Below are 19,870 nucleotides of genomic sequence, written 5' to 3' on the forward strand. Positions count from 1 at the left end.
TATGATAGCCACCACCTGTATGTATTATTATGGCTAACTTAGAATACGGCAGTGTAAGGGGGGTCCCTGTTAGGTAGGTAGGTAAGGACCCGGCTTGTAGGTTAGGTTAGGGAGGAAAGTTTAGGTTAGTTGAAGTCCATTTTTAATGAACGCGTGAGGAACTGGCCGCTGATATACAAAGGCTCCAAATGAAATTATGACCCCATGGCAGATTAATAAAATTATAGTATATTGGGGGTATATCACTAACTGTTTGCGATGTAAATAAATGTCATTTTCGAAGAAAATATTTTGGTAATTTTGTATTGTATTACAGGGTGAGATTTCGAACAGAAAATATATGTTTTCTTATAGTAAATAACGTGAATTAACCGAATTTGATGTTCATTTCAATCGGAAACAAACAGATCAACCAATTCGGCTAACTTTGAGTTGCACGGTGTCACTTCTCTTACGAATGTACTGCGAACGATAACATTAGCAACGTTACCAATAATACACAGTGTTACCAACGTTGACGTATGGTACACAGAGTTACCAACGGCACGCTGACATTACTAACGATAGTAATGATAGATATTTCCATACGTATTTTAAATAATTTCTCCATATAAGTTTTACTCAATATATAAAAAGTACAAAAATGGCACAGAGCCTAACAAACCCACCTAACCTAGCCTAGTAGTATGACAGGTCACAAAATAACATTTGATCTAGATCGGACGTTGGCAGCACTGGTTACTGTATTTTTTCATGACACAATCTTTGCAACGGCGCCTCCAAAGTTTATCCAGATATACTATTTTGAATTTTCTTCCGGTTATTATAATTTCAAGAAGGTAATGTATAGAGAAGAAAAGGCTTGTTTTACGTTTATATATCGATTCCCCTGTATGTTTTCCCCACCCAAAACCCCGAGTTCCCACTGGGGGTCCCCCATTATCGGAGTATATAGATGTATATATATTTCTGAAACTATTAATTTGCGACGGGAACGAGTGTCATTTTCGAAGAGAGCGTAATTTTTTCTATAAGAAAAAGTAGTTGTTTTCCTAGGTTACATTGCCCTGTAATACACTACAATGAAACCGGTATTTTTTCTATAGGAAACTTTTTTATAAGAAAGTATTGTCTAAACCTGAACTATAATAATACCATTAGGTTTCAGGCTAAACTTCATCACTAATAGCATCCACATATAATTATTATTATTACTTGCTAAGCTATAACCCTAATTGGAAAAGGAGAATGCTATAAGCTCGAGAGCTCCAACATGAAAAGTAGCGCAGTGAGGAAAGGAAATAAGGAAACTACAAGAAAAGAAGTTAACAATCTAAATTGAATATTTTAAGAACAGTAAAAGCATTAGAATAAATTTTTTTTATATAAACTATAAAAACTTTTAAAAACAAGAGGCAGAGAAATTAGATAGAATAGTGTGCCAGAGTGTACCCTCAAACAAGAGAACTCTAACCCAAGATAGTGAAAGAATCATGGTACAGAGGTTATGGCACTACCTGAGACTAGAGAACAATGGTTTGATTTTGGAGTGTCCTCCTAGAACAGCTGCTTACCAAAGCTAAAGAGTCTCTTCTACCCTTACCAAGAGGAAAGTAGCCACTGAACAATTACATTGCAATAGTTAACCCCTTGAGTGAGGAAGAATTGTTTGGTAATCTTAGTGTTGTCAGGTGTATGAGGACAGAGGTGAATGTAAAGAATAAGCCAGACTATTCAATGTATGTGTAGGGAAAAGGAAAATGATTTGTTACCAGAGAGAATGATCCAACGTTGTACTGTCTGGCCAGTCAAAGGACCCAATAACTCTCTAGCGGTAGTATCTCAACGGGTAGCTAGTGCCCTGGCCAACCTACTACCTACAAAACGGTTCATGTATTCGCATCCTATGAACACTTTTTTTTTTTTTGCTATCACTTTCAGAGCCTTTGTATGATGACGGACAGGGACACATACATAGAACACCATCTAACCTAAACTTCCCCATCTAACCTAATCTACAAGCTGTGTAATTGCCTACTTACGTAACCTTAACCCCGCCTGTGACCTACCTTAGACTGCTGTATTCTTAAAGATAGAGTTGAAAATAAGGAAGTTATGGGGCATGGCTGTCATCATACATACACCCCTTACTTTCATATGTGGAACAAATAGTTTATTAATTTCACGTTTTCCCTTAGTATGAAGACCTGACTGCTATTTGCTCTTCCCAACGTATTTTCCTGCCTAAAAGCCCAATTTAATTTTGGAAACAAATATGGGAATAAGACAACCTAATTTTCCACACCTACCCTAAGATGCCGTGTCTATATCTACCAGGGAGGCGGATGCCCCTTCCGCAATTCCCTACGACACCGGTCCCCTAACCTAAGTGTCAATTTGAGGTTATCCACTTCTGTCCGATCGTGTCAATTAGGGTATAGGAAGTGGTTAATGTAAACGACCTGACTATTTGTCTTCTCTAAATAAGAAAGAAACAGTAGGAACATCCTTACCATTTCTTTGTTTTTGAAATACGAAAAAGGGATTTTGACGAAGGAAAAATCTATTTCTGGGCGAGGAACCTGTGTCGCCCAGTGAAATGCTCCTCTAGCACCCTTTCTAAAGCATAGTTATTGCTGAATATACCAGAAAATAAAGACTCATGGGATGCCAGGAATAAACCTAGCTCGCTCACTCTTTGAGTGTCGGTATAGAAAACTGGGGCGTGATTGAACCACGACCATAGATCCCTCACCAATTAGACCTCTCCTTCATCATCATCCCCCTCCACCCCTACATTTCCCCACCCCTTATCTTTATTCCTCTATCTGCACCTGCGTTGGTCAGACGTGTTTTATTTTGCTCTGTGTTGTTTTGTGTTTTTGAAGATGTCCGACGTTTTAGAAATCCCTTCTCCCAAGTTGAGTATTATATTTGTCTGTTTGGGATTTCTAGGTAGCGACACTTATTTATTCTTACCGTGTTTGGTTTTTTGTTATCGCTGCTTCTTGTTCCCTTTCGGGGGTTCGCCGCGGCCATTTGGTGTCGCTTCCTTGTGATCTCTTTGTTTATCGGGCTTTCATTTAGTTCCTTATACTATCTGATTATCTTGTATCTCCAATCTGATGTTTTCCTTTTAGAAGGTTGGCCTAGCTGCCAGTCACTCTTGAGATACTACTACCTTGGACTGTCCAGACAGTACTGCAGTGAATCCCTTTCTCTGGTTATGGCTCATTTTTTCTTTGCCTGCACGTATGCCAAATAGTCTGGCATATTATCTCCATATTCTCCTCTGTCTTCAAACACCTGACAACACTCAGATTACCAAACAATTCTTCTTTGCTGAAGGGGTTAACCACTGCACTTTTTTAAGTTTTTATAGTTTATGTATGAAAGATCTATTTTTCAATATTTAACTTAGCCGGTGATTATAATAGCTGCAGCTCTGCTGCTCGACAGAAAACTCTACGGAAAAAATCCGCCAGCGATCGCTATGCAGGTAGGGGGTGTACTTCAACAGCGCCATCTGTCGTCCAGATACCCAGTACTCATTGTAAACAAAGAACTCAATTTTCTCTCTGTCGTGCTACCGGCAAGACCTACTAATTCGCTGTTGCTAACTGGATTTGTTTTCACAACTATTTGGTGAAGTACACTATTCTAGTTTTGAGCTTTCGCTGTGCAGGCTTTCTCTTCAATAAATCCTTGCATTCTTTTTTTGATTACGGATTATTTGTTGATGACTTTGGATAGTTTTTGAATTCCCCTTTGACCAATTCAAAATGGCTGACCCTTCTCAAGTCCCAAAATTCAGGAAGTGTAATGCTAGGGACTGTTCAAGGCGTCTTCCGAAGGCCTCTATCGATCCTCACACTGTTTGTTCCAATTGTCGGGATAAAACCTGTCAATTGGAAGATCGATGTGAGGAATGCGTTGGGCTTTCGGAATTCGATTTTATCGAATTCCAGAAATATACACGTAGGCTAGAGAGAGATAGAGTCAGGAGAAGTTCCTCTCGTTCTGTTGAAATTTCCTCTCCTCATGCCCCACAACCTATTCCTTCCCCTGTAGTGGTTGCTCCTAATCCCCCTTCTGGCACTCAGGAACCTTCGATGGCTGATATGATGCGTGCCATCCAAGCTCTGGGTGAGAGAGTTGAGTCCCTGGCTAGTGACCGTAACCAGCTCATGGCGGACGTCAAGGAGCTGAAGTGTAAAAGTGCAGTGGGAAGTGATAAAGTGAGTGATAGTGTTGTGGATAGTGTTGCGCTTGAGGGTTCGTCTGTTCGTGCCTGTCGTCCTCCTAGTCCGGGACCTCTTGCAAGCTCCCAAGTCCAGGGGAGAAGCAATGTCGTACGACCAATGGGTTCGAGTGGCTTTAATCAGCGAACAGACGTTCCCTCCGTGGTTTCGGGCGTATCTACCCAAGATCGCCCCTACCACACAAAGACGAGAGAGCCCATTTATACCTCGTCTGCGGAAGAGGTTTCTCGCAAGAAACCATGGACCAAGGTCTCACGACCGTTAAAGCGCAAGTCGGTCCCTTCCGCGCAAGTCCAACGGCCCAGCTGTAGCCACTGGGTCAGTTCGGACTCGCTGCAGTCTTCCGATGACTGTTCACCTCCTAAGAGAGGCAAAGCGGTACCGCCTCAGACTGTTACACCGTCTGTCGCTGCACCTGCTCCTGCAGACCCTAAGTGGTCTTTGCTGCAGAGCATGCAGTCCCAATTAACGTCTCTTATGCAGGACTTGCGTGCGGAGAAGGTTGCTGCTGCACCAGCTAGTACAGCCTCTTGCCTACAACCAACCACACACTCGGTTGTGCGTCCTGTGGACGCTGAGGCAACCTTCTTGCGCACTCCAGTTGAGAGAGTTCCGCCACCCATGCGTTCCAGTGTACCCTGCCAGCCGCATGTTGACGTTCAGCGACGCACGGAGCCTTCCGTTGACGTTCGCGAGGTACAACAACCGTCAGAGTTGTTTTGTTTTGACGCGGTGCGTCAACCTCCGCAACCCAATGTGGTTGCCTCTACTCACCCACATCAGGCTAGACAGTCTTTAGTAGACGCTGTGCGTCCCCGCGCTGCTATGGTTGTTGCCAGCTCACAGACTGGGCAACAGTTCCATGACGTTGCGTCCGGCTCAGTCACGCATGCACCCGTGCGACCGGACTCAGCTAACCAGCCGTTACCTACTCCATTGCCGCTTCCTCCTCAATACTCGGATGATGGACTTTCGGATGATGATGGTGCTGCTCACGTTGATGAACCACATTCGGACCTTGACGAGCCTAAGTCCACGCAACCCTCTTTGGACTTTAGAAAGGTTTTAGCTCTGTTCAAAGAGATGTTTCCGGACCAGTTTGTGTCTGTGGCTCCGCGCTCTCCTCCGTCAGAGTTTGTTTTAGGTATGCCGTCATCCTCGCCTGCCTTTACTAGACTCGTCCTCGCACGCTCGTCCAAGAGAGCTTTACGAGTGATAGGAGAATGGATGCAGTCCAAAAAGAGTCTAGGGAAGACAGCCTTTACGTTTCCCCCAGCTAGACTCTCTTCTAGATCGAGCGTCTGGTATGCCACGGGAGAAGTTCTCGGCTTGGGAGTTCCTGCCTCTGCCCAGGGCGACTTCTCAAGTCTTGTAGACTCTCCCCGCAGGCTAGCCATGAGACGCTCGAAAATATGTTGGTCATCTTCGGACCTAGACCACCTTTTGAAAGGGATTTTTAGAGCCTTCGAGGTCTTCAACTTTTTAGACTGGTGTCTGGGAGCTCTAAGCAGGAAGATCTCTCCGACAGAGAAGGAGACTTCATTGCTCATCATGTCCTGCATGGACAAGGCCGTACGTGACGGGTCTAATGAGCTTGCTGCATCGTTCGTGTCCGGAGTCCTCAAGAAGCGTGAGAACCTTTGCTCTTTCCTGTCAGCTGGAGTGACACCTTGTCAAAAATCCGAACTTCTGTTTGCTCCTCTTTCTAAGTGCCTCTTTCCAGAGGACTTGATTAAGGAGATTGCTGCTTCTTTGATACAGAAGGACACTCATGACCTGGTTGCGTCCTCTGCTCGCAAAGCCACCCCTTTGCCTTCCTTGTCAGCTAGACCAAGGATGGACACTCCAGCGTCCCGATTTATTCCGCCCTTTCGTGGCAGAGCCTCCAGCAGAGGAGGTGCTCGTGCCGAAGGGAGACGTGGAAAGAAGAAAGGAACCAAGTCCTTTAAAGGCAGAGTCTGACTGCCAGCTTCTTCAGACAGCAGTGGGAGCCAGACTCAAGAACTTCTGGCAGACCTGGGAGAAGAGAGGCGCAGATGCACAATCTGTGAAGTTGCTCAGAGAGGGGTACAAGATCCCGTTTGTACGAAAACCCCCTCTAGCAACGTCTCCCATCGATCTCTCTCCCAGGTACAGAGAGGAAGACAAGAGACGAGCATTGAAACAGAAAGTGTCTCTCTTACTAGAAAAGGGAGCGGTAGTCAAAGTCCTGGACCATCAAACCCCGGGCTTCTACAACCGTCTCTTCTTAGTGGCAAAGAAGACAGGAGGGTGGAGGCCGGTGCTAGACGTCAGTGCGCTGAATGTCTTTGTCACAAAGCAGACGTTCTCCATGGAGACCACAAAGTCCGTTCTAGCAGCGGTCAGAAGGGAAGACTGGATGGTCTCTTTAGACCTAAGGGACGCATACTTCCACGTCCCCATCCACCCAGACTCCCAACCTTTTCTGAGATTTGTTTACGAAAAGGTTGTCTACCAGTTTCAAGCCCTGTGCTTTGGCCTAAGCACAGCTCCTCTTGTGTTTACGAGGCTGATGAGGAATGTAGCCAAATTCCTTCATTTAGCGGACATCCGAGCCTCCCTCTATTTGGACGACTGGCTTCTAAGAGCTTCTTCCAGTCGTCGCTGTCTGAAGGATCTAAAGTGGACTCTAGATCTGACCAAGGAATTGGGTCTCCTTGTCAATATGGAAAAGTCTCAAGTGGTCCCATCCCAAACTATTGTGTATTTAGGGATGGAGATTCACAGTCTAGCTTTTCGGGCTTTTCCGTCGGCCCCCAGAACAAGCCAAGCCCAGTTATGCATCCAGAACATGCTGAAGAAGGAACGATGTTCAGTCAGGCAGTGGATGAGTCTGATAGGGACACTATCATCCCTGGAACAGTTCGTATCGTTAGGAAGACTACACCTCCGTCCTCTTCAATATCACCTAGCTGTTTACTGGAAAAAGGACAAGACGCTAGAAGCGGTCTCGATCCCCATTTCCGAGAAGATGAAGTCTTGCCTGACTTGGTGGAAGGACAGTATCAGCCTCAGAGAGGGTCTGCCCCTGGCTGTTCAGACTCCCAACCACGTTCTCTTCTCGGACGCATCGGACACAGGCTGGGGCGCGACATTAGACGGTCGGGAATGCTCGGGAACTTGGAACTCGAGTCAAAGGACAATGCATATCAACTGCAAGGAGCTACTGGCAGTTCATCTGGCCTTGAAAAGCTTCAAGTCTCTCCTTCAAGGCAAAGTGGTGGAGGTGAACTCGGACAACACCACGGCTTTGGCGTACATCTCCAAGCAAGGAGGGACCCACTCTATGACGTTGTACGAGATCGCAAGGGACCTCCTCACCTGGTCAAAAGGTCAAAACATTTCGCTAGTAACGAGGTTCATCCAAGGCAACTTGAATGTCATGGCAGATTGCCTCAGTCGAAAGGGACAAATCATTCCAACAGAATGGACCCTACACAAGGATGTGTGCAAGAGACTTTGGGCCACATGGGGCCAGCCAACCATAGATCTCTTCGCAACCTCGATGACCAAGAGGCTCCCAATATATTGCTCACCAATCCCGGACCCAGCAGCAGTTCATATAGATGCCTTTCTCCTAGATTGGTCACATCTAGACCTATATGCATTCCCCCCGTTCAAGATTGTCAACAAGGTACTGCAGAAGTTCGCCTCTCACGAAGGGACAAGGTTGACGTTAGTTGCTCCCCTCTGGCCCGCGAGAGAATGGTTCACCGAGGTACTTCGATGGCTAGTGGACGTTCCCAGAACGCTTCCTCTAAGGGTGGACCTTTTACGTCAGCCTCATGTAAAGAAGGTACACCAAGGCCTCCACGCTCTTCGTCTGACTGCCTTCAGACTATCGAAAGACTCTCGAGAGCTAGAGGCTTTTCGAAGGAGGCAGCCAGGGCGATTGCTAGAGCAAGGAGGACATCCACCCTTAGAGTCTACCAATCGAAGTGGGAAGTCTTCCGAAACTGGTGCAAGTCAGTATCTGTATCCTCGACCAGTACCTCTGTAACTCAAATAGCTGACTTCCTTTTATACCTGAGGAAAGAACGATCTCTTTCAGCTCCCACTATCAAGGGTTACAGAAGCATGTTGGCATCAGTCTTCCGTCACAGAGGCTTAGATCTTTCCAACAATAAAGATCTACAGGACCTCCTTAAGTCTTTTGAGACCACGAAGGAGCGTCGTTTGGTTACACCTGGTTGGAATTTAGACGTGGTACTAAGATTCCTCATGTCAGAAAGGTTCGAGCCGCTACAATCAGCCTCATTTAAAGATCTCACCTTAAAGACACTTTTCCTGGTTTGCTTAGCCACAGCTAAAAGAGTCAGTGAGATTCACGCCTTCAGCAGGAACATCGGATTTTCATCTGAAACGGCTACATGTTCTCTACAACTTGGTTTTCTAGCCAAAAACGAGCTACCTTCTCGTCCTTGGCCGAAATCGTTCGATATTCCAAGCCTATCGAATATGGTTGGAAATGAACTAGAAAGAGTCTTATGCCCTGTGAGAGCTCTTAAGTTCTATCTAAGACGAACTAAACCTTTACGAGGACAGTCAGAAGCTTTATGGTGTTCAGTTAAGAAACCATCTTTGCCTATGTCAAAGAATGCTTTATCCTATTTTATCAGACTGTTAATACGAGAAGCTCATTCACATCTGAGTGAGGAAGACCAAGCTTTGCTGAAGGTAAGGACACATGAAGTTAGAGCTGTCACAACTTCAGTGGCCTTTAAACAAAATAGATCTCTGCGAAGTATAATGGACGCAACCTATTGGAGAAGCAAGTCAGTGTTCGCGTCTTTTTATCTTAAGGATGTCCAGTCTCTTTACGAGGACTGCTACACTCTGGGACCATTCGTAGCAGCGAGTGCAGTAGTGGGTGAGGGCTCAACCACTACAATCCCCTAATTCCATAACCTTTTTAATCTTTCTCTTGAAATGTTTTTTATTGTTGTTTTTGGGTTGTCCGGAAGGCTAAGAAGCCTTTCGCATCCTGGTTGATTTGGGGGGTGGTCAAATTCTTTTCTTGAGAAGCGCCTAGATTAGAGGTTTTGATGAGGTCCTGTGGTATGAGTTGCAACCCTTCATACTTCAGATCCTAGGGGTCGCTCAGCATCCTAAGAGGATCGCGAGGCTCCGTAAGGAAGACGTACTTAAAAAGGCAGAGTAATTGTTCAAGTCGACTTCCTTACCAGGTACCTATTTATTTTGTTTTTGTTATTTTGATAACTTCTAAAATGAAATAAAAAATCCTTAGCTCATAATAATGTAAACATATATTGCTGGTCTCTACCCACCCCCCTGGGTGTGAATCAGCTATTATAATCACCGGCTAAGTTAAATATTGAAAAATGTTATTTTGATAATGAAATAAATTTTTGAATATACTTACCCGGTGATTATAAATTAAAGGACCCTCCCTTCCTCCCCAATAGAGACGCAGTGGACCGAGGAGAAAATTGAGTTCTTTGTTTACAATGAGTACTGGGTACAGTATCTGGACGACAGATGGCGCTGTTGAAGTACACCCCCTACCTGCATAGCGATCGCTGGCGGATTTTTTCCGTAGAGTTTTCTGTCGAGCAGCAGAGCTGCAGCTATTATAATCACCGGGTAAGTATATTCAAAAATTTATTTTATTATCAAAATAACATTTTAATGATGTTAGTATTCTTAATATATTTTTAGTTTCAATTTATTTTTGTTCCGTAACTGGAATACAAACCTACGCTATTTATTAAGGGTATTACTTTCGGCGAAGCTAAAAGGACAAGCCATTAAAATTTAGCAAGGGTTAACTACCTATTCTGCTAGTTAGCAGGGTCAGAGGGGTAGCTTGCTACTGCTCCCACTCACACACTTGTGATTTAGCCCACTTTTGCTTTTGGCTCGGATGGTGAATGGTCGTTGTCGCTCTTCATCCTCACCAAGTTATATTTTGGACTGTCATTTAATTCCTTTTTTGTTCCGTAACTGGAATACAAACCATGCTATTTAATAGGGGTATTGCTTTCGGCGTAGCTGAAATGACGAGCCATTAAATTTTAACAAGGGTTTACTACCCACACCGCTAGTTACCGGGGGTAGGGGAAGGTAGGTTGCTACTTCCCCCTCTCACACACCTGTGCTTGAGCTCACTTTACTCTCGGCTCGGATGGTGGTCGGACATGTCCGCTCTCATCCTTGCCGTCATTTGGCAGCCATTTAATGCTTTTTGTTTTTCTTTTTCTAGTCACTATGTATGTGAAGTTGGCCTCTGCGACCATGCACACCTGCCCTGGTTTTCCCGACCGCCCCTGTGGAACGTTCATGTCGGCGGTTGAGACTGATCCTCACGCCCTTTGTCCTTCTTGTAGGGGCCAACAGTGTGAGTGTCAGTAAGTGTAGTGAGTGTAGGGAGTGGTCTGCCTCCCAGTGGGAGATGTTTCTGCGACGACGGAGGAAGAATTCCAAACGGGATATTTCTCCTTCGAAGGTTGCTTCGAAAGGAGAAACACCCAAGGCCTCTTCTTCCATTGCCCAAACCTCCTCCGTAGCGTAGACTAATTTATTTCTAACCAACCTCGGGTCTCTAGAGATGACGTTGCTTCCCCTAGCGAAGCAGCTCCCCCTCTTCCCCCGTCACTGCACCTGCATTGGTCCTGGACCTTTCTGCAGATCGTTTGCGATCTCCTTCGGTGGAAGGTCGTCCTTTTAAAGGACACATCGACCTTCCACCCGACAGACCTGCCGTCGCGTTTCCTGCATGGGCCTAACAAGGCTCCAACTGAACGTGCTATTGGGCGCCAACAGTTTACGCGCTACGCGCCCACGAAACCTGACCAGCGCTCATCAGTAGCTCGTCAGACCCCATCACTACAGCGTGCTGATCATCCTACTCGCCCTAACACAGGGTATCTTCAAGTGCTTTTGCACCAACATGCGCATACGCGCCAGCAAGAGCATAGCTCCACCACGCGCCATGTGCATCCTCATGCGCACATGCGCCAACGATCTCCTGTGCGCCCTGCACATGTTGTGCCCACGCGCCCTGCGCTTACGCGCCAACGATCTCCTACGCGCCACCGCCCACCTGTGCGCCAATACTTACCTGCGTGCCAGCGCTCTCCTGCGTGCCAACGTTCTCCTGCGCACCATCGTTCTCCTGGGCAACAGCGCTCTCCTGTGCGCCAGCGCGCTCCTGCGTGCCAGTGCTCTCCCTCACGCCAACATTCTCCTGCACGTGCGCATATGCTCCCTACATTATACTACCATCCTACGCGCCAGGTAAACCTGCGCTCCAATTTTCTCCTGTTACCAGGCTTGCAGATGAGTCAGCCATGCTGCCATCACCCGCGCGCATCCACAAGGATATACACGCGTGCCATGCGCACGCTCGCCAACCCTCTCCTAGGGATGCGCGGCAACATTCTTCCACCAACAGTGTGAATGTGAGCAAGTGTAGTGAGTGTAGGGAGTGGTCTGCTTCCCAGTGGGAGAGGTTTTTGTGACGACAGAGGAAGAAGTCCAAATGTGATATTTCTCTTTCGAAGGTTGCTTCGAAAGGAGAAACACCCAAGGCCTCTTCTTCTGTTGCCCAAACCTCCTCCGAAGCTCCCACTCGGTCGGTCTCTTTTGAGAGACCGTCGAGTGGTTGCGTAGACCGATTTATTTCTAACCAACCTCGGGTCTCGAGAGATGACGTTGCTTCCCCTAGCGAAGCAGCTCTACCTCTCCCCCCGGGGGAGGACGTGTCACTATCTTCCCTTTTTCAGCTTTGGTCCTCCTCGGGGCTTACGGGTTCGCCCTCCAAGGAGGTTTTGCTTGATTATACAGTATCTGTTTGGGTGCTGCTGTCAAGCAATCGTCGTCACCGTCAAGAGGTTGATCCTTTGTCTATTGTCGACGTTGTGGTGTCAGAGGTGTCCAATGCAGTTTCACCCATCTCCTCTCCCACTCCAGACTCTACGGTAGCTGACGGCTTAGTTTCCCCCGTTCCTGATCATCCTACGGGGGTTGGGGACTAAGTCCATCGTCAGTCTGTCCTGCTAGTGTTTCTCTCCCTCGGGGGAGTTCACTTACAGAGACTCCTCTTCGGAGGACTGCTGAAGGTCAGCTTGCTGATCCAACGGCCCCCAGAGGGCGCATCTGTCGGAAGGCTCGCCTAGCTCTTCGCCATAGAGGCCTTCCTTCTCCTGCGGTGAGGAGGCGCCTCTTTGGTTCAACGTCTTCTATGCAGTCCCCTGCAGAGGAGCCTCTAGACCAATCATCCGTCACAGAACCTGCATTGGTCCTGGATCTTTCTGCAGATCGTTCGCGATCTCCTTCGGTGGAAGGTCATCCTTTTAAAGGACACGTCGACCTTCCACCCGACAGACCTGCCGACCTGCTGTCGCCGTTCGTGCATGGGCCTAACAAGGCTCCAACTGAACGTGCTATTGCGCGCCAACAGTTTACGCGCTACGTGCCCACGAAACCTGACCAGCGCTCATCAGTAGCTCGTCAGACCCCATCACTACAGCGCGCTGATCATCCTACTCGCCCTAACACAGGGCATCTTCTAGTGCTTTTGCACCAACATGCGCATACGTGCCAGCAAGAGCATAGCTCCACTACGCGCCATGCGCCAACGATCTCGCGCACGTTGTGCCCACGCGCCCTGCGCTTACGCGCCAACGATCTCCTACGCGCCACCGCCCACCTGTGCACCAATACTCACCTGCGTGCCAGTGCTCTCCTGCATGCCAACGTTCTCATGCGCACCATTTTTCTCCTGCGCAACAGCTCTCTCCTGTGCGCCAGCGCTCTTTCTCGCGCCAACATTCTCCTGCACGTGTGCATACGCTCCCTACATTATACTACCATCCTACGCGCCAGGTAAAACCTGCGCGCCAATTTTCTCCTGTTAGCAGGCTTGCAGATGAGTCAGCCATGCTGCCATCACCAGCGCGCCATCCCTTACCAACGCGCCAGCGCTCACCTGTGTGCATCCACAAGGATATATGCGTGCGCCATGCGCACGCTCGCCATGAACACGCTCGCCAACCCTCTCCTAGGGATGCACGGCAACATTCTCCCACGCGCCCATCATGAATCTACTGCGCGCTCGCGCGCTAGGGGACATTCTCCTGCGTGCGTGCACCCTAAGCCTTTAGCAGATGCTCGCGACCACACTCCCACGCTCCCGCGCGCACGCAATGTCTCCTGTGTGCAAGCCCCAATGCTCTCCCTCGCGCGAGCCCCAATGCTCTCCCTCGCGCGAGCCCCAATGCTCTCCCTCGCCCGAGCCCCAATGCTCTCCCTCGCCCGAGTCCCAATGCTCTCCCTCGCCCGAGCCCCAATACTCTCCCGCGCACGAGCCTACGCATCACAAGGAACTACATCTGGCAAGGTCGCCATCGCCTCATTCCCCTCCCCGCAAGCGCATACCACCGCGCATTGTGGGAGAAGGGAAACTTCCAGAGGGGTTCAGGGTCCCAAAGCTAACACAGGCAAACCCACCTATTCCAGTGACTCCTCCCAGGGATCCTTCCGTCCCTTTCCCTTCAGGGGGTATGTCTGACAGTGCGCCTGTCAGCCAACAGCCCTGGTTCGGTGCCCTGATCAGAGCCGTAACTCAGGCTTTCAAGCCTGTCCTCTCTGATTTAGGACACAGAACCATGGCTTCCTCTACCCCACTGAAGAGGAAAAGAGGAGTTCTGGACTTGGTCAATTCCCCGAGGACGAAGCTGACTCCACGCAGACCTACGAGGCAAGTTCCTCCTATTCCTCGGACTGCCTCTCCTTCTCTTTCGGACGAAGATCTCCCGTCTCCAAAGGAATCACGCGAAGAGAGACTTGAGAGACTTTCCCCCATCGCACCAATGGAGGAAACCTCTCTTCGCGCTGAGAGTTCCACACTGTCAGGGATTGGTAGGAACATGCCACCCTCATCAATGTTGGAGTCTTACATCCTTCCCAGGAAGGAATCCAAAGACTCCAAAACATTGCCTAAGTCCTCCACTAGAGCTAGGATGGAGCCAGCTAGCCACTCGGGGAATGTCCGCGATTCTTCCCAAGAAGAGCCTTCGGGGATAGAAGGAGAATTCGCTGCAAGTCCTACAACAGGAGGAGACCAGCAAGAGTCAGAACACGCGATTTGGCAAGTTCTGACTCTAATGAGGGCTCTCAACGGGTTTTCCGACCCAGAGATCTCTCCTCAAGAGGGCAAAGGCACGGTCTTAGACCGCGTCTTTAGTACTCAGAAGCCCTCTAAGACCAGTGCAGCCCTGCCCTGGTCTCAAGGGGTAAAGAGTACCAGGGACAAGATCTCCCAGCAGCTCTCCGAGATGTCCTCCTCCAACCGTTCCGGTACCAGCAACGAGCTCCTCCCACCTCCTCGTGTGCAACGGAGGAGGTACTTCGAGATCCTAGAGGAGCCTTGTTTAACTCTACCACTCGCTGGAAGAGCTAACCAGGGGAGTCCCTCTTGAGAGACTCTCCAACCGGCAGGTCTCGTTCTCGGCAGTCGAGATCCTCAATCAGGAGAAGGTCGCGAAGTGTGCTATGCAAGCTACTTTGTGGCTCAATATCTGGTTGGGGACCTTAGGTATCCTGATACGTTCTGAGGATTTCTCCAAGGAACGTACCAGGAAAGCTATGGAAACCTTCCTTCTCTCAGGTACTCGCACGATCGAGTTTCTAGCCCACCAAGTCTCGAACTTGTGGGCAAATACCATCCTGAAACGTCGGGATGCAGTAGCTGAGAGATTCCATCAGAAGGTCTCTAGCGCCAAGATCAATAGGCTCAGACATTCCTCCATGGAGGGGTCTGTTCTATTCGAGCCTAAGGATGTGGAACATGCCGCTGAGAGGTGGAGGAAGTCACATCAAGACTCCCTCCTCCATAGGGCTTTAACATCCAAGCCCTATAAGCCTCCAGCACCACAGCAGTCCCGTCCAGCCAAGACCACTATGACAACAACAGCAGCGAAGACGATGGTGTCTAAGCCCTTTCCTGTCAAAGAAAGGAAAGGCAAAAAGTCCTCCAGGGGAGGCAAAAATCATAGAGGGAGCAGCCGAGGCCGCAAACGCTAGGATAGGCAGTTCCTTGCATTTCCACCAGTGGGGGGATGCCTACAAAGTTGTGCAAACAGGTGGAAGCAACTCGGGGCCGATTCCTGGACAATCTCCGTGATTAGTCTAGGATATCGTGTCCCGCTCATAACATCTCTACCTCCACTGACGACAAATCCAGTGTCATTGAACTCCCTTGCCATGGGATCGGCAAGGAGGCAAGCCCTTCAGGCAGAAGTCCAGACTCTGTTGAAGAAGGGCGCTCTTCAAGAGGTCCTCGACGGATCCCCAGGCTTCTTTAGTCGACTCTTTCTTGTAAAGAAGGCGTCTGGAGGCTGGAGACCAGTCATCAACCTCTCAGCTCTGAACAAGTTTGTCAAACAAACTCCGTTCAGCATGGAGACGGCAGACACGGTCAGACTAGCATGTGTGCACTGGACTTAAAGGACGCGTACTTCCAGATCCCAGTCCATCCGTCTACAAGTAAGTACAGTACTTAAGATTCAGCTTGGACAACAGAAAATACCAGGTCAAGGTGCTGTGCTTCGGTCTTTCCACAGTACCACAAGTCTTCACCAGAGTGTTCACCCTAGTATCATCTTGGGTACACAGGATTGGCATCTGTCTCCTCCGTTATCTGGACGACTGGTTAATCCTAGCAGACTCAGTGTCAACCATTCTTCAACACCGAGACATACTTCTGAGACTTTGCCAAGCTCTGGAGATCATGGTAAATCTCGAGAAGTCTTCCCTGCTTCCCACTCAAAGACTGGTATAGTTAGGTATGATTACAGACACCACTCTCCACAAAGCCTTCCTATCAGACGACAAGATAGCAAGGCTCAGAAAGGTCGCAAGACCTTTTCTCAGACGAGAAGAACTTCCAGCCCAATCGTGGTTACGTCTCCTCGGTCACCTTTTATCGCTGGCCCGTCTAGTTCCCAATGGTGGCCTCAGGATGAGATCCCTCCAGTGGCGACTCAAGTCCCAGTGGAATCAAGGTTACAACACGACATCCAGATCCCCATGGGACCTGCGGAACTGACGGACCTCCAGTGGTGGGTGGCAGACGAGAACCTATGACAGGGAGAGGATCTTCTCGTCCTCCTCTCAGATTTGATGCTGTTTTCAGACGCTTCAAAAAAAGGGTGGGGGCCCACGTGCTGCACCACACGACCTCAGGCTTCTGGTCAGAGTCAGAAAAGTACCTCCACATAAATCTTCTAGAGATGAAGGTCGTCTTTCTAGCGCTTCAACAGTTCAAACAGTACCTTGCAAGTCCCTCTGTGGTGGTGATGAGCGACAACACCACAGTGTGGCCTACATCAACAAGCAAGGAGGTACCTTTTCGCAGCAACTATCCCATCTAGCAGTAGAAATACTGAGATGGGCCGAAATCCACTGTACTGTATACCACTACCGGCACGCTTCATTCCGGGCAAAAGGAATGTGCTCGCCAACAGCCTGAGCAGAGCATCTCAGATAGTGAGTACAGAGTGGTCTTTGGATCATCTAGTAGCCAACAAAGTACTGACTTTGTGGGGTTCTCCGACTGTGGGCCTCTTCGTAACGGCCCTGAAGTTCAGGCTCCCGCTGTACTGTTCCCCAGTCCCAGACCCCAAGGCTCTCTGGTAAGATGCTTTCCAACAACGGTGGGACAACACCGATGTTTACGCCTTTCCCCCGTTCTGTCAGATGAGGAGGGTACTCAACAAGACCAGAACATCGGTCAATCTTTCAATGACCCTCATAGCTCTGCTATGGCATCACGCAGAATGGTTCCCAGACCTTCTGCAACTCCTAACGGAGCCTCCAAGAGAACTCCCTCCATGACGCAATCTACTCAAACAACCACACGCCAACATCTTCCACAAAGCCGTAGGTTCACTACGACTTCATGCCTGGAGACTATCCAGCATCTCCTCTCTGAGAGAGGATTTTTGCAACAAGTTATGATCAGGATGTCTGGACACCTGCGTAAGTCATCAGCAGCAGTCTACCAGGCAAAGTGGAAAGTCTTCTGTGGTTGGTGTCGTGGAAGGGGTATCTCTCCACTTGATGCCACTAGTCCAGCAATAGCTGAGTTCCTCTTGTATTTGCGTGAAGAAATGCGTCTATCAGTCTCGGCAGTAAAAGGCTATCGCTCAGCCTTAAGCCTCGCCTTCAGGCTGAAAGGAATGGACATTTCTTCATCGCTAGAACTTTCTCTATTCATACGGAGTTAGGAACTTACCTGCCCTCAATCGGAAGTGATACCTCTCCCATGGAACGTGGTTCGAGTTCTCAGGTCTCTTAAGAGACCTCCCTATGAACCATTACGCCAGGCATCAGATCGCCACCTAACTTGGAAGACGATGTTCCTGCTAGCTTTGGCCACGGCCAAGCGAGTCAGCGAACTTCATGGTCTCTCTTATGACATAGCAAATTCATGGGGATGGGGGGAGTAGTGGATCCTCGATTCGACCCCTTCCGGATTTCTAGTCTCCGTACTGTAACAGATGATCCAGACCATCTCTTACTATGCCCAGTAAGGAGCTTAAGGGTGTACCTCAAGAGAACAGCCACAGCCTGTCCTCGTGTGCCAGCACTATTTGTCAGCACAGGAAGGACTAAGAGGAGGGTCACCAAGAACACCATTTCTGCATGGATTCGCAGGTTCATTGACCTGGCACTGAATCCAGACCTTCCTCCGTCACGTCGCCCCAGAGCACATGATGTCGGGCATAGCTACGTCAGTGGCCTTCAAATGAAATTTTTCAGTGAAGCAGGTTCTTCAAGCTGGGGTGTGGAAATGGCAGACCACATTCACATCCCACTACCTGCAAGACGTGACTCACAGGAGACTCGATACTTTCTCTATTGGTCCTATGGTGGCTGCACAACAGCTGGTTTAAAACCTCAAGCTCCTTATTGGACAAGTAGCAGAAGGTTGAGGACATTATTACCCAGTTTTAGTCTGCATGAATGAAAAGGTTTGACTGGCCCTTATTCTTTTCTTCATCATCCCCTCCCTAGGGGAAAGCAGCATCCTGGGTCCTCTGCATAGCTGACCTCAAACCACTGCAGATAAACCATGCTCCCTTGTGTTCCTTGTATTAATATTAATACTGTTACGTCCCCATACCCTGACAAGGTGGTATTGGGAAAGTCCTAGTCTACAAGTTTCCATCTAAAGAACTTCAGATCAACTTTCTAGGACGAGTCACACTTCTTTATACTTTCACACACAGCTTGCGTAAGCCGCAGACCTTGAGTAGCAAGGTTTTAGCGAGGTGCAGGAGCTCCTTATTTCTTGAGTGCTAAGACACTCAGATAAGGAGCCCCCGGGCAAAGCCAAAAAGCCAGACTGGCTGGGACGTCAACCCTTCCTAATGGGTGAGTCACCCCTATTAAATAGCGTGGTTTGTATTCAAGTTACGGAACAAATGACAAATTCGTAGATAATTTGTATTTTTCCTAACTATACAAACCTTAGCTATTTAATCAAACTTACCCGCCAGCCCTATCCCCCTTGAAGTCCTACCTCCAAGCAAAGTGAGCTCAAGCACAGGTGTGTGAGGGGAAGGGGGTAGCAACCTACCCTCCCCTACCCCCGCTAACTAGCGGTGTGGGTAGTAAACCCTCGTTAAAAATTAATGGCTTGTCATTTCAGGTACGCCGAAAGTAATACTGTACCCCTATTAAATAGCTGCGGTTTGTATAGTTAGGAAAAATACAAATTATCTACGAATTTGTCATGTTTTTGCTTTTTCTCTTCAGTGTGTTTGTGTTGATATCTGCCGAATATGCGTACCTGGCCTGGACTTGAAGGCCGGCCCTGTGGTACCTTCATGTCTGCTGTGGACACCGATGTTCACACCCTTTGTCCTGCCTGCAGAGGTTAACGGTCTGATAGTGGTAATAAGTATAGAGAGTGTCGGGAGTGGTCTGCCTCCCAGTGTAAAAGGTTTAGGCGCTGACGGAAGAAGTCAAAGCGGGATATTTCTCCTTCAAAGGTTTCTTCGAAAGGGAAAAACCCAAGGCTTTTTCTTCCGCTTCCCAATCTTCCTCCGAAGCTCCTGCTCGTTCGTCCTCTTCTGAGAGACCGTCGAGAAGGAGCGTAGGCCCTTTAACTGATGGTCAACCCCGGACCTCGAGAGATGGTGTTGCTTTCCTTAGCAAAGCGCCCCATCTCTCCCCCCCCCCGGGTCTGGCCTAGTCTCTTTCTCCCGTTGTGCAGGTATGGTTATCCTTGGGGTTAACGGGTCCGCCCTCCAAGGATACCTTGCTGCAACTTCTCATCTGTGTTGCTAGTTTGCAGCCCTCGTTGAATTCGGAGGTTGATCCTCTATCCTGTGTCGACGTAATGGTGTCAGAGGCGTTGTCTGCTGCCCTTTCTGCTCCTTTGGACTCATCCGCTGTTGCTGCTGACTGCGCTTCCCCCGTTCATGTACATCCTTCGAGGGGGAAGCAGAGTCCTTCGTCCGTCTCTCATGCGAGTGTTTCTTCTCTGCGGAGGACTGCTGCTTCCAAAGGTCAGCTCGCAGATCCACTGGGCCCCAGAGTGTGTCAGTGTTCCTCTT

At 48.7% G+C, this 19,870-nt stretch overlaps 2 protein-coding genes across 2 annotated transcripts in view; both read left to right on the plus strand.

Annotated features, from left to right (window-relative positions):
• The window catches only part of LOC137634592 (probable RNA-directed DNA polymerase from transposon BS), a 62,459-nt gene that overhangs the window by 17,568 nt on the left and 25,021 nt on the right, over positions 1 to 19,870 (plus strand). The window lies entirely within an intron of this gene.
• Positions 1 to 19,870, plus strand: part of LOC137638596 (molecular chaperone MKKS-like) — an 84,441-nt gene that overhangs the window by 197 nt on the left and 64,374 nt on the right. The window lies entirely within an intron of this gene.

Source organism: Palaemon carinicauda, chromosome 3 (genome assembly GCF_036898095.1).
Source record: "Palaemon carinicauda isolate YSFRI2023 chromosome 3, ASM3689809v2, whole genome shotgun sequence".
Lineage (NCBI taxonomy): Eukaryota > Metazoa > Arthropoda > Malacostraca > Decapoda > Palaemonidae > Palaemon > Palaemon carinicauda.